The following is an 11,095-nucleotide window of genomic DNA, read 5'->3' as shown; positions in this document are numbered from 1 at the left end:
CTTGTTTGCTAATTGGTTATAAGGGAGTGACGCAAGGAGTTCTTTACTGAGCATGTCTCTATACCTGTGTTTTAGCTATGTATCTCATTTACATACATGTATGTTTCATTAGCATACTTTCTCCCCACCTAGGGGTGTGATTCTTAATATTTAAATTAGCTCTTTGTCCTAGTCCTCTGATTCTGCTTTTGTTTTTAAGCCTCTTTTATCTAAGACTGTCTCCTCCTTATCATTGCAAATGGACATTAGTTACATAACAGAGACTTTTGCTTGGGCTTTATATAGTGGTTTCTAGGTCAAACCTGACAATGGGAGACTTCAACTACCCAGACATCTTGTGGGAAGACCACTCGGCCAAGTCTGAGTGGTCTCAAAGCTTTCTCTCGTGCGTGGATGGGGTCTATCTGATGCAAGAATTCTACGGGCCAATGAGAAGTAAAGCACTGCTTGACCTGGTTCTGGCAACGGGGGACAACCTAATCAACGACCTAACAATTGAAGGGAAGCTGGGTGACAGTGACCACGAGCTGATCACTTTCACCATCTGCTGTAAAGCTGGCGAGTCAGTCAGCAATACAGAAGTCCTTGACTTCAGGAAAGCTGACTTTGACAAGCTCAGGAGGCTTGTCAGTCAGGCCCTAAAGGGCCACAACCCAAAGGGGAGGGGAGTTCAGGACGAGTGGTCGCTCCTTAAAGGAGCGATTCTGGATGCACAAGCAAAGTTTATTCTATCTCGGAGGAAAGGCAGCAAAAGGGCACAGCAGTCCCCTTGGCTCTGGAAGGAACTAGCAGACCTCCTACGTCTAAAAAGAAAGACCTACAAAGGATGGAGGACTGGATCCACATCCAAGGAGGAATATTCTGCGCTGGTCCGGACCTGCAGGGAGCGAACCAGGAAAGCCAAGGTTGCGACGGAACTCTAGCTAGCTACAAATATCAAGGACAATAAAAAGTCCTTTTTTAGATACGTGGGGAGCTGGAGGAAAAATAAGGGCAACATTGAACCCCTGCTAAACCAGATGGGACAACTGACAACTGATGCCCAGGAAAAAGCCAACGTGCTAAATGGGTACTTTGTGTTGGTCTTTCACCAGTCCCATGGGATACCCCTGCCCATTATGGGACGGGGAGGCCCGGGTGAGGGAGATTCCTTACCCTCCATCAATGCTGACCTCATGAAGGATGGGGGGACCACCTCATGATGGTGGTCCCCCCATCCCCCGGTGGGCTTAGTTTAAAGCCCGGTGGAGCAGGTCAGCCTTGAGAGGCTGGATACCTTCAAGTCAGTTGTACCTGACAGTTTACACCCCAGGGTAGTCAAGGAGCTGGCTAGGATCAAGGATCTAGCCCCTGGCACGGATCTTCAAGAACTCCTGGTGCTCTGGTGAAGTGCCCAAAGACTGGAAGAAGGCCAATGTGGTACCTATCTTCAAGAAAGGGAGGAAAGTGAATCTGGCAAACTATGGGCCCATCAGCCTGACCTCTATCCCTGGGAAGACCTTAGAAAAGATTATTAAAGAGGCCATTTTTAACAGACAGGCCAATGGCAGTATCCTGAGGGATAGCCAGCACGGGTTTGTTGTGGGTAGGTCTTGCTTGACCAATCTTATTTCATTTTATGACCAGGTGACGTATCACCTGGACAAGGGAGAAGAGATTGATGTCCTATATCTTGACTTTAAAAAAGCCTTTGATCTGGTATCCTATGATCACCTCTTAGCAAAACTGGCTAACTGCGGCCTCGGCCTTACCATGATCTGGTGGCTGGGGGATTTGGCTCCGTGGTCGGACCCAGAGGGTGGTGGTTGACAGAAGTTAATCATCATGGTGCCCTGTGACCTGTGGGGTCTCTCAAGGCTCTGTCCTTGGGCCTACACTATTCAACATCTTAATTAATGATGTGGACATTGGTATCGGAAACGGACTGGCCAAGTTCGCCAAAGATGCCAAACTCTGGGGTAAAGCATCCATACCTAGAGGGTGTCTATACAGGAGGGTGATCCAGGCTGACCTTGACAGGCTTCGGAAATGGGCGGACGAGAACCTGATGGTGTTTAACATCGAAAAATGCAAGGTTCTTCACCTTGGGAAGAAAAACCTGCAGCATGCTTATAGGCTTGGCAGTGCTACGCTGGCTAGCAGTACAGATGAAAGGGACTTGGGGGTCATGATTGAGCACAAGATGAATTAGAGCCTTCAATGTGATGCTGCGGCTAGTAAAGCGAGCAAAATGCTGGCTTGCATCTATAGATGTTTCTCGAGCAAATCCCAGGACGTCATTCTCCAGTTGTACTCGGCCTTGGTGAGGCCGCAGCTAGAGTACTCCATCTAGTTTTGGGCTCCACAATTCAAAAAGGATGTGGAGAAGCTTGAGAGAGTCCAGAGGAGAGCCACGTGCATGATCAGAGGTAAGGAAAACAGACCTTATGATGAGAGGCTGAGCCATGGGACTCTTCAGCCTGGAAAAGTGCAGGCTCAGGGGTGATCTGGTGGCTGCCTATAAACTTATTGGGGTGCTCACCAGGATCTGGGGGAACGTCTGTTCACCAGAGCGCCCCAAGGTATGACCAGGCTGAACAGTCAGAAACTCCTCCATGACCATTTCAGGCTGGACATAAGGAAGAACTTCTTTACTGTCCGAGCCCCCAAAGTTTGGAATAGACTGCTGCCAGAGGTGGTTCAAGTACTTTGAACGCCTTCAAGAGACATTTGGCTGTTTTATCTTGCTGGGATCCTACGATCGTTGCTGAATTCCTGCCCCTGGGGCAGGGGGCTGGACTTGGTCTTCTGAGGTCCCTCCCAGCCCTAATGCCTATGAAATCTATGAAAGTTTGTTTATTGTTATAATCTTGCAGATCTGCTTAGAATATTTTAATGGGCAGTCAGATGCCTTGTTTAGAATGTATACAGCTTTTGTATGTTCATCGGGATGCTTAAAAAAGACCAGAAATTATGCATGTGGTGGGTGCAAGTATTACAGGATTCATCACAGGACTCTCTTTTTAAATTTCCTGGGATCTGGATCAAAGGGTGCCTGCAGATGTGTTGGGAGGCTGCTTCGATGCGCTATAATTACAGCACGTCAGAGCAGAATTGATTAATAGAGTGTGCTGGAGTGTGGTAATTGCTGCTCCAGCATCTCATGTGTCAGCATCCTTGTACTTCATAATGCCGGCAAGGGTGCTTGAACTAAAGTTCCTTGGGGTTGCTGAGATACGAGGCGCTGTAGTGCTTTAATTAGAGAACTGTTCTAATTAAAGTGCCCCCAGCCTCCACCCCTGGAGCACGTGTAAAGGTGCCCAAAGTGAGTAATAAGGACTGCTGAGAAGAAAAGAGGAAGATGAGTGTTGATGTTACCTACAGACTGATGGAATGGTCTCTTTCTTTGTTTTTGTTTGTTTGTTTAAAAAAAGAGAAACCATGCTGTTGCTCTCGTTTAATTATTTCATTACACAGTTCATAGTTTAGTATACTAAGTCCTTTGTCTAACCCAGGAAGTTGTGACTCGACTAAAGGATACATTTAAGAAAGATCCCGTCTTGATTAGAGGATGGTAATCTCTTAGATTCATATAATTATGGAGAAGTAACCACTTTTCTTAGCAGCATTTTCCAATATCCCTTACTATTGAAACATTTTGCCATTTTATTTTCAGGTGAATTTTTGTTGACTTTGGTTACCAGCTGCTGGTGTGTGTATTCTTGTCCTTGTCCCCAGCATGTAGGTAACAACAGTGAGTTTACAAGCAGAATTGGCACTCTGGGCAAACCTTTTGGGAGAGTGGGGGCTGGGGTGCAGCAGTCTTATCTATGCCATGAACTTCTAAACAGTCCCCCAGCTGAGCTGCTGCTGCCACCACTGCAAGCTCTGTCTCCCTTGGCTCTTGCTCTTAAAGCAGCAGCTTTACCAGCAGCAGCCAGAGACTGTTTAGGAGTTCCTGGCATGAAGCTATGGGGCTGTTCTTGCTGCCATGATATGGACCCCGCCACACATGGGGGTGGGGTGAGGGGGCGTTCCAGTGACTTTTCTAACTTGGTGCCCCTCTTGACCACCTCTATTTATGTTACTAGGTAACACATAGTCAGTGATCTAACTTAGCTTAGCTGATGGAATAAGTATTTCCTGTTTTTCTCTCCTTTAACCCTAATGCCTGGGTAACGCTGAGTTCTGAATGTAGTGATAGAAGTTAGACTTTTAACAGGAGTCTGAGGAGGTTGGGAATTGGGAGATGGTCTCTGACTTGGGAAGCAGCTAGTGAGTGAGTGAAATGCAGGGAGTCTGCAGAGGTTGCCTACTGCGCTGCAATTAAAGTCTGTTTAGTTTTTTTCTCATTTGTTCTATGCCTATATGTCCCAATGTTCACTACACTGAAGGCTGGGAAATGCTGTTGCAAGGGCACTGAAGCTGACTTTGTAGCCCTTTTGGTGTACTATTTTCTCTGCCATAAAGATAAAGTGTGTGAATGATGGGGGTTTGGTAGCAGAAGAGCCCTTCTAGGATTTGGTAAACTGGAAGGGGAAACAGGGACAAATGAAATCCTCACCCCTGCTGCTTCAGTGGGTAAGTGAGCTGCCTCTTATTCCTCCGGTTTCTTTATTCTTTTAGAAGTGCAAATATTTGTTCTTGGCAACTACATATAATTTGGTGGATAACCTCTCAGACCTAGCATAATAGCAACCTGCTTTCAGATTTTCACATACCAGTTGAGCTATTGTGAGGATAGAGTATTTTTTTTATATGTAATTTGAATTTCTACAGGGTAATGGAGGAGCTCACTGTGGAACAGGGAAGTGTAATGATTAGGTTTTAAATCTTAGTTTCTCTTATCCCTAAGATGTAAGGCTGTTTGCAGGTTACAAATTTACAGTAGCTGCTTTCTCAGTTGCAAAAGGACAGTTATGAATTCTTGGCTTACCTTGTAAAATTATCTTTTTTACCTTGTTCCCTGAATCAAAGTATTTGCTATACCGTTTATGAAATCAAACTAAATTTTAAAATTGAAGGCAACATTATGATATGTAAGGCTTTTCCCATAGAGTGCATAGGTAATGATTTCTGAACTGCTTAGAGGTGATATTGAAATGCAAAAAAAAAAAAGCTATATACATTTTTCTAACATATTACTATTTACCTGTACTGATCTTGCCCAAAACTGTGAATTCTACATGCAAATAATACTAAACTAAGCTTTCAAAAACTGCTTGTATTTTTAAAAATTAAATTCCTTCATGTTTCTAAAGGTAACAAATGATGCATGGACCATTTTTCAGTGTTTCTTTTAGATTGCTCTTCTCGCATATGAGTTAGTTTTTCAAGAAGAAAATCAAAATACATTGAATTGCACCTTTGCAGAATGTGGTTTCCCTCTGAGGAAAATTAAGTGAACTTATTTGCTTTCTCAGCTTCCATTCATTCCCTTGGGGTTTATGATCAGTTCAGAATGACTGTGTACAGTAGCCTTATATTTTGGTTTTATGCATTTATTGTGAGTTAGTAGGACATGGGGATACCCAGTGTGCATATTATTCCCCTAAGAAAATTTTACATATTTTATTTTTAAACAGACCATGAATCTTGTTCTGGAAACCCATTATCAAAATACTCCATTCACAAATTCTCCTTTGGATACATTATGAAATCCTAGATCCACTTCTGACTTTATACATAAAGGGGTGGTGGCGGTGCAGGAGCAGTGACTGTTGCTGCAGGGGTGGTTGTCCCTGCTGCTCCCAGCCTCCTTTTCCTCCCCCTACCACTGGGCTGGAAGACAGCACAACAGGTTGTACACAACAGTTGTGTACTTTTTTAAGTCTTCAAAGCAGATGGGAGTCATTTCCCACCCCTTTCCCTTGCCTGTTCAGAGGTGCATTGCCCGCCCCCTCCATTCCTCAGCTGCTGCTACTACGGTCTTAGGGGTGAGGGGAGCTCTAGAGCCACTCCAGCTGGGCTGTGTGGGGGCTGGACTTACCCTGGAACAATGGTGATGGCAGGTGGGCAGGTGTGGCTTCCCTGTGCCTACTCCTGGGCTGGCAAGGAATATCTGGGGGACCAGACAGAGGGAGAACCCACCTGCTTGTTGCAGCAGTGGCTGCTGCTGCTGTCCAGAGCTGAGCCGAGATCCTGCACAGCCTGACTGGAGTGGGACAGGAGCTCCCCTTACCCCAGAGCAGCAGTGGGCCGGGGAGGGGAGGGGAGTGGAGGGAGGGGTGGGGGAGAATTCTTACCTTTTTGGGGGACTTAAATTCCTGAGCTGCTGTTCCTGCCACACGGTCAGAAAGGGCAGGGAGGGGTGCAGCTGTGCCACTTCACTGACTCTGGATTTGTCCCTCTAGTCAATTTTTACAAGGGGAAAATAATCTCTGTTTATCATGCAAGCTATATATGGTGTGCTAGGAACAGCTAGCTTAATGAGTGTTTTATATTTTAAAAGTATATATTATTATGCTCATATTAAATGTTCATGTGATTTAAATCTTCAAGTATGAATGTTCTAGATTATCCAGTATTGTTATTTCAGACAATGGTTTTTATGTCTAAACAGTACTATTAATCCCAAAGATCTAGTAAATTTAATTTCTTTCTTTAAAGATGATTCCTATTTATCACATGGAAAATAACAGCATTGCTAGTTTTCTAGGTATTAACCGTAGTTACTATGATCTAGTTTAGTAACTGCAGTAAACTCTCTACAATCAATTGTATGTGCAGGATTTGGTTGACGTGTGTGTGTGTGTGTGTGTGTGTGTGTGTGTGTGTGTGCGCGTGCGCTTTATTACTGGCCTTTGTACAGGCAGTCAGGTTTTTTTTCGGAGAGTTGCTGCTCTCCCAGGAGAAATTGTGAGTGTATGTATATGCAGGCTTCTTCTCCCAGGGTAAAAATGGCCACTCCAGGAGAAAAATAACCTGGGAACAACCAGGGTTAAATCACTCCAGAGTTTCTCCTGGGAGAGTGAATGTCTCTACATGCCATAGCTTGTCTCGGAGAACATAATCCTCCAGCATGCCTGCTTTCCCCTCAGGGAGACTGTGAGGCTTGCTGGACACTGCTGCTACAGCAGGCACCAGAACATGACCCCTTCACAATCCCCACATTGTACTTGTAAGGAAGCACAGGCTGACTTTGGCTGACCTACACTGCTCAATAAGGCCTGCCCTATGCACGGTTACCACTGTTGCCAGGCAGACTAAGGAAGCCTGCAGAGCATGTGGAGATGTACACAGCCTCCCTCCTCTCGTCCCCCACCCCTCCCCCACTGGCTGCACAGTATTAACACTGCAAACTTCCCACTCTTCAGGGCCTCAGTATTTGAATGCCTATACACATGGCTCTGGGTAAGTTTCTGTACCAGGAGAACAAACATGGGAGAATTCTCCCAAAGTATTTGAATGTGTGTACGTAGCCAAAATCTAGACCTATGTGCTATTGTTTTGTTGCACTACAGTCAGCTCCCATTGATAGCAGCAGCAGTTCTGTGCATGTAGGGGATGCAGCATCAAGTTTTGAAGTGACACATCTCTTGCTGAAGTAACTGGTCCTTTTATCCTCATTTACTTGCATTTCTTCCTCCTGGTAAAGTGGATTATTAATTGATTTTTTTTTTTTTCTTTTTTAAAACTACTGTCAATGCAGCTATTACCATAGTGTCATAGCTTTTTAATTAATTAGCACTAGGGTTAATTAAGCATGTCAGGTCTAGATTTAATGCCCTTGAATGAAAGTGACAGCCATTACTTCATGGTTATACAGCCAATAACTAGCTGTAAAGGACAGAAAGGAATGAGCTTTCAGATGTTATCTTGCTGGTCATGTTATATTTGGTTCAAGCCTTAAATAGAATAGTACAACCTTAACAAAGCCAGCTACTTGTGCAAAAACAAAATCATAGTGGTCTTGAACAGAGATGTTTAATGTAATATAGACCATCCTAAGTGACTACATTAATTACTGAGAAAATCTTTCCAGTATGGACAAAAGTAGCCAGGGTGGATAAAAATCAATGATTTAAAAAAATGCATTTTTATTTAAATCCAATTTTTTTGATGTAATCAATTGTTTGGTTTTTTTGTTAAAAAAATAAACATATAAAAAGAGAGTTTTAATTTAAGATGTGTTTAAAGCATGAACGACGTGTGCCCCCGGAGGCTGGGGGGGGCACGGCAACCACCCTCAGGCAGTGGTGGCAAGCGGGGAGCTCCTGCAGGCGGCTGTGGTGGTGTCTGGGGGGGGATGAGTGGTGGATGCCGACCACCTGCAGATGCTGTTGGCAGTGGCCCGTGGCGATCAGCGACCTCTTGCAGACGCCTCCGATGGTATTGGCAGTGAGGTGGGGGGGAGGGGCAAGTGGTGACTGCCTGCTGATGCAGCTGGCAGCATCGGCGGTGCTTCTTTCAGGGGCTGCACCACCAATCTCAGGGGCTGTATGTGTACCCGTGTGCATCCGCTACGCGTTGCCAGTGGTTTAAAGCTCAAAGATATCATCATGGAATAGGGATTATGTCTTGTAATTGTATACTGTTTGAGGTGATATATTAATGTAACCTTTTTAGAATTGTTATAAACAGGTCACAGCAGGCCATGGACTATATTAGGGGCTGAATCTTATGTGGTTCCCAGAGGCTCCCCTGTAGATTAGTAAAGATTAAAGAAAACCACTTGACCCAATGGGACTCAGTGCTCAGTATAGAACAGGGTTTCTCAACCCATAGGTTGTGACATAGAAGTGGGTCACAAGAATATATGAAAGGATCAGAGACAAACTTAAAAAATAGATTCTCCTTTAAAGAAAAACATGTGGGAAACCATGGCTTTTCCCTGGCAGGCTCTAAAAGTTTGTCTGCAAGGGGCTGCTTGGGGGCCTCCTGCCACCACCCTCCTGCCACCCCACACAGTTGCCCCCTACGCTGCACACTGGGAGACTGGGCACAGGGGGCAGCGGGTTGGAAGTGAGGGGTACTGGGTTGGGATTGCCCATGGGTCTTGGTACCAAAAAGGTCGAGAACCACTGATCTAGAAGATCCCATTAAGCATCTCTGTGATGCGTAGTTTAAGTTCTCAAACTGTGGATTTGTATCTCCAGAGATCATAGGCAGATAAGGTTCTTTGCGTAAATGTGATTTCTTTTAGACCAACTAAATAGTTGGAAAAATTGTTCTTTGAAAGCTTTTGGGCACAAATGCCCTTCTTCAGGCATAGGGAAAGTTTGTCTCCAGAGATAAATATCCTTGTTAACAGCAGTATATGGAGATGAAAGGTAACAGACCTAATTACCCGCCCATCAGCCCTATTGTCTCTCTGCAGGTTTGTGTACGCACAAGTGCAGTTTCAAGAACTTAAATTAATAAAGGATATCCAACAACAAGAATTCACTTTTTATAGGAAACTGATTAAATTTGAGTCTTCCTGAGCAATGATTTAAATTGATTTGATTTAAATCAAACCCACCCGAAAGTAGCATCACGTGATGATGGACCATCTCATGATAACCTGTTTATGAGAGAGGAGGATTTTTGTGATAGCTTTTATTGGGCTAGCTGTATAACTGGACAAGTTTTTGGGCATCAGGTATCCTTTCCTGAGGAAAGGCACTTGATGCCCAAAAGCTTGTCCAGCAGCTCTCCCCACTATACAGTTGGTCCAATAACAGCTATCACAAAAATTATTTGCTTCTTAGACACTTTCCTGGACCATCATGCCTATAATACTCCAACCCTACTACAGATTTATTTGTGTGCATGTAACTCTGATATATGTAATGACAAATATGTCTTATGGTCATATCCATGCCAAGCTGAATATTGAAGTACTTAAGACTTTCTATAATATAAAATACTTTTGAATGAAGCTGGAATAGCAAGACTCTTAAATTATCAGAAGTGGGTATAGTGGAAATCTTATGTTGCAGTTGCGGGAGTGAGGAGACTTTTAATAGATCATGAATGGGTGATGGATCATGTTTTGGACGCTTTCTCTCTCTTCTGTCCTTCCCTTGTGGTTCACATTCTAAAAGAGCAATCTCTTAATGTTTTTAAAACCTATTCCTACTTTGGTTTCCAGCAAAAACTTAAAATGTTTATTGCTACTCTGAGAATTTTGTAACAGAAGTGCCAAACTACTTCAGAAAGTAATCCTATAAAGGCAGTAACATTAACAAATTTCCTGTTAATAATAGTATCTACTCAAATCTAAGATGACCCCCTACTAACTCGATTATATACATGGAGAATTTATAAAATTGTTATAATTTTCCATGTATAAAATCTAATTATTGGAGGGTCATCTTTAATTCATTACCCCTGCCCCCCACTGCTGCAGGAGGACAGGTAGAAGGGGAAGTCAAAGCAGCTTGCCTCCTCTTCTCCCCCCCCTTGTTTCCTTTCCCTTGCTTTGTGCTGGCAGGCTCAGTTCACACTGCAACCTGGGGCACTGAGCACAGCTCCACCCCAGCCTCTGTTGCAGCCACGTATGCTGCGCACCACTGCTATGGGGCTGGGGTCATACACAGTGCCCCAGGCTGCAGCATGCAAGGAGACTGCTGGTGTGGAGCAAGGGTTAGCAGGGGAAGGAGAAGGGCAAGCAGGAGAGTAGCGGGTTGGGGCAGGCAGCTGTGGCTGTGGCACTGACCCTAGATAGGGGCTGGAGCCTGAGCCACAGCAGCTGCCTGCCCCTCCATCACCACTGTACTTGATTCTAAGACAAGGGGCTTCCCCCCACCTCCCATGTTAAGTGTTGGGGAAAAACCTTGTCTTACAATTGAGCAAATACAGTAATTCAGCAAGCATGTCTTATGAATTACAGGTCAGTGTCTTTATTTAAAAAAAAAATTGTTATTAGTATCATTGGGATACTTTTTTGTTCTTATGAAGTAGGTTAGTAGTCATCTTTTAAACAGTGTTTGATTACAAGGATACCTATAGCATATTAAATATAGCGGTGGACTTGAACTGGGGACCATGTTTGTGTTCATGCACTGGAACTGGGGACCATGCCTTGGACATCCCAAAAGATAAAGCACATACCAGGCTTTTTCATACATATTACTTTCATTAGCAAGGCCAGAGTGCCTTTGAACCTCCAGGTTCAGTTTTATGATAAAAT

The 11,095-nt window shown here is 44.2% G+C and overlaps 1 protein-coding gene across 1 annotated transcript in view; it reads left to right on the top strand.

The window, feature by feature from the left end:
* The window catches only part of OSBPL10 (oxysterol binding protein like 10), a 175,187-nt gene that overhangs the window by 33,659 nt on the left and 130,433 nt on the right, over positions 1-11,095 (top strand). The gene's annotated exons all lie outside the window — the stretch shown is intronic.

The sequence above is a fragment of the Alligator sinensis genome, unplaced genomic scaffold, assembly GCF_000455745.1.
Source record: "Alligator sinensis unplaced genomic scaffold, ASM45574v1 scaffold181_2, whole genome shotgun sequence".
NCBI lineage: Eukaryota > Metazoa > Chordata > Crocodylia > Alligatoridae > Alligator > Alligator sinensis.
This window is presented reverse-complemented; position numbering and strand designations above follow the sequence as displayed.